Raw genomic sequence first — 4,388 nt, 5'->3', positions numbered from 1 at the left:
AAAACGCGTTGGTGATGTTAAGAGGCAGGGCATTACTTATGAACCAAGGATCTCTCTTGTCCACGGCCGATATGGGATAGCCTAAGAGGGGGACGATGTTGTGTTTGCCAAGGGTGTTACAAACAACCCCCCTTTGGACTCATCGTCCTCGATGAGGCATGTCCTATCATCCCGAACGGCACAAGAGTGGCCTTGATACCACCTGTAACACCTCGGCCTCTCGTACAACCAATATTGTCCGCTCTGCCCACGAAGAGCTCACGGTTTTGTTTTTGGTTGCCCAAAACGCGTTGGTGATGTTAAGAGGCAGGGCATTACTTATGAACCAAGGATCTCTCTTGTCCACGACCGATGTGGGATAGCCTAAGAGTGGGACGATGTTGTGTTTGTCAAGGGTGTTACTTGTAACACCCCGGCCTCTCGTACCACCAATATTGTCCGCTCTGCCCACGAATAGCTCACGGATTTGTTTTTGGTTTCCCAAAACGCGTTGGTGATGTTAAGAGGCAGGACATTACTTATGAATCAAGGATCTCTCTTGTCCACGGCCGATGTGGGATAACCTAAGAGTGGGACGATGTTGTGTTTGCCAAGGGTGTTACAAACAACCCCCCTTTGGACTCATCGTCCTCGACGAGGCGTGTCCCATCATCCCGAACGGCACAAGAGTGACTCTGATACCACATGTAACACCCCGGCCCCTCGTACCACCAATATTGTCCGCTCTACCCATGAAGAGCTCACGGATTTGTTTTTGGTTGCCCAAAATGCGTTGGTGATGTTATGAGGCAAGGATCTCTCTTGTCCACGTCCGATATGGGATAGCCTAAGAGTGGGAAGATGTTGTGTTTGCCAAGGGTGTTACATGACTGGAAAACCAACTATGAATCCGGAATAGTAAATCCAACGCTAAAGTAGGGCACCGAGATCGGGGCCTTACAGTAACTACATAAGAACGAACTATATATATATCACTACGTGAATATTGACCTTCAGCCACACGAAAAAAGTGTGGTCGTAGGCCTTTAGCCACACACATTTGGTTCAGGTCATATGTGGCCAAAGGTCGCGACACCGCGGGTATGATATGGCCACACAGTTTTTGATGGCCTTATGTGGTAATAAGTGTGGCTAAAGGGTACATGCATTAGTTACTGGCCATCAAGAAGCCTCTCCAATAAGTGTGGCTAAACGGTAGAAAATGGCCACATGAGTATTTACTATGAGTGACCATTGCAACTATATATAGCCACATGAATTAATGTTTCAGCTACATGAATTTTATAATAATGTGGCCAATAGGTTGTGTTAAGCGTGCATTGTGACCTATACCGTGTGGATATAGCAAAGCAATGGTCACTTAAATTTAATAATAGTGTGGCTAATTATATTATATAGACACTGGATATTACATTTAAAGTGGCTAAATAATTTACTTGCCACTCAAAACCTCCTTTGTAGATTATAGTGTGGCCATTGTCTTACCGTTTGTCACACAAAATGTTTTTCCTAATATAAAGTGTGGCTATTGTAAAACTTTTTGTCACACATAGTGAAGTACTGTGTGGCTAATCATAACTTATAGACACTGGAGGTTATTGTAAATGTGTCTAAAAATGTGAACTTGCTAGTCAAAAACTCTTTTGTAGTTTGTGGTGTGGCCATTGTCTTACCGTTTATCACGCATAATGCTTTTCCTAATTTAAAGTATGGCTATTGTCAAACTTTTCGTCACACATAGTGAGGTACTGTGTGGCTAATAATATCATATAGACACCGGAGGTTGTTGTCAATTTGGCTAAAAATATGAAGTTGCCACTCAAACACTATTTTGTGGTGTGGCCATTGTCTTACCGTTTGTCACACATAATGCTTTTCCTAATTTAAAGTATGGCTATTATCAAACTTTTCGTCACACATAGTGAGATACTGTGTGGCTATTAATATCATATAGACACCGGAGGTTGTTGTCAATGTGGCTAAAAATGTGAAGTTGCCACTCAAACACTCTTTTGTGGTGTGGCCATTGTCTTTACCGTTTGTCACACATAATGCTTTTCCTAAATTAAAGTGTGGCTATTGTCAAACTTTTCGTCACACATAGTGAGGTACCGTGTGGCTAATAATATCATATAGACACTGGAGGTTGTTGTCAATGTGGCTAAAAATGTGAAGTTGTCACTCAAACACTCTTTTGTTGTTTGTGGTGTGGCCAATATCTTTACCGTTTGTCACACATAATGCTTTTAAAGTGTGGCTATTATCATACTTTTCGTCACACAAAAATGTTTATGTTATGGCTAATGGTCATTTATAGACTCTAATTTTTGTAATTTCAGGTACTTTAGGCCACACCTACTTAATGTGTTCTATGTGGCCAAATTGTGTGTAATTAGGCAATATATAATTATTTTTATTTTTGGTGCAGTAATATAAAACAGCTATAAGCAAGCATGACAAAACAAAAATTAGAAACAAATTATATTAACAATAATATTCACTTAAGCAAATGTATATGCAAAATATTTTACAAAATACAAAAATAACGACTACCTAAGACGTCGGTTTTTCGGCACTGCTCCTTGTCTTCTGTTTGGTCACCTGGTCTATCGTTGTGTACTTTGCCTTTGGCTTCTTGCCAGCTCTGCCTGGTTCTTTTGAGGATGGGAGTGGTGGTAGCTGGAACAACAGAATATGAAAAACAAATATGTATAATTAATGTCGTATTTTGTAATTGAATAGAACAAAAAAGTAGGCCTGCAGACAAACCGAACGTTCGTTTAACTGTTTGTGAACCTTTTGGCTGGAAGTTCGTTTATGTTTGTTCGATTACGTTAGTTTAGATTATAAAAAATGAACATAAACGAACACAAGTGTTCATTTTTTAAACTAAATGAAAATGAACATAGATATTTGTTCGGTTAAGTTAAAAGGGAACAAACCTCCTGGTCACATACGATTAGGTGTTCTGGCCAAGCAACAAAAGAACCACGTACATTACCAACAGTCACAATTTCACCTGCCTCACAAGGAGTAATTGCTTGTTCCTTTATAACTTCATCAATACTAACTTTATAACAACCCTCCTGGATTGCTTTTCCATGCAACTGTTGTGGAACCGGTGACCAATAAACTTTATCATTTGCCACCTTGTTACGCTTTTCATGCACACACAAACGACACTCATACACCTATAAACCAGCATGTGAAATTAAGTTGGTATAGATGAAGTCAATATATAAGTACATACCCATGTTGGTGGGAAATTAACAATGTTTCACGCAGTACATACCTTTATGACAGCAGGTGGGGAAGCTTCATCCGTAGATACATCAACTTTTATTTTACGGCTTGTCCGTTTTACCTAAAAACCATTCAATGAATCAATCAACAATTAAAGGAAAAACTGAAATTGGCAAATACTTACTGATGGTTTTTTTCGAGCCGTTACTATCTGGAGTGTGGTGTAGTTGTGTTGATGCTTGTTCAACATTGTTCTCTACCGGCTTCATTGGGAATATAACAGAAATTGGAATTGTTAGGACTTATTAACTTATAAAATATAAAAACTGAAACTTCCAATATCTTAATGTTGTCGCGCTATGGGGATCGACTACCGTTTGGTCAACACTTTTTTCCACAGACATGGCCTGCAATTCGGTAAATAGAAAATGAGCACACTCACATTGGAAACGAATTATAAAAAGTACTGAAATTGTCAAATGCTTACTGATGTCACGATATGGGGAGCGGGTACCGTTTGGTCAACACTTTTTCCACAGACTTGGCCTGCAATTCGGTAATAGAAAATGAGAACACTCACATTGAAAACGAATTATAAAAAGTACTGAAATTGTCAAATACGTACTGACGTCGCGATATGGGGAGCGGGTACCGTTTCGACAACTATTTTATCCGCAGACTTGGGCTACAATTAACTTATGCAAAACCAGCACACTCACATGGAAAGTTAATTATTGAAACAAATCAATCAAACTGTCAAATGGTTTCCTGAGAAGCGGATTCTTGTTTGCATAGCCTCACCTGAGGTTAAGATGTTTCCTACAGAACTGGCCTACAAATTAATTTATTAAGTTATGGAAAATGAAAAATCACATGGAAAGTTGTAATAAACAAAGAAACTGTCAGATACTTACTGGTGCTGGCATTTTATTTTGCGCCACAGCACTAGTACTTTGGTTAGAACCAACCTGGTTGGGAACAGGATTTACCTACGAATTGTGACAAAAACAGTGCCAATTATGCATGTCAAATGCATTAATAATATGTAGCATACGTCACTTACTTGACTTGCCGACATTTGTGGCAACAATCCTTCGAGATGTCTGAACCTGGCCTCAAATGCTAACTGTTCCTTCTCACGGCTT

This window comes from Bidens hawaiensis, unplaced genomic scaffold (genome assembly GCF_021521415.1).
Source record: "Bidens hawaiensis isolate Kalapana, Puna unplaced genomic scaffold, B.hawaiensis_p1.1 tig00033850_1, whole genome shotgun sequence".
Taxonomy (NCBI): domain Eukaryota; kingdom Viridiplantae; phylum Streptophyta; class Magnoliopsida; order Asterales; family Asteraceae; genus Bidens; species Bidens hawaiensis.
Note: the sequence above shows the minus strand (reverse complement) of the source record.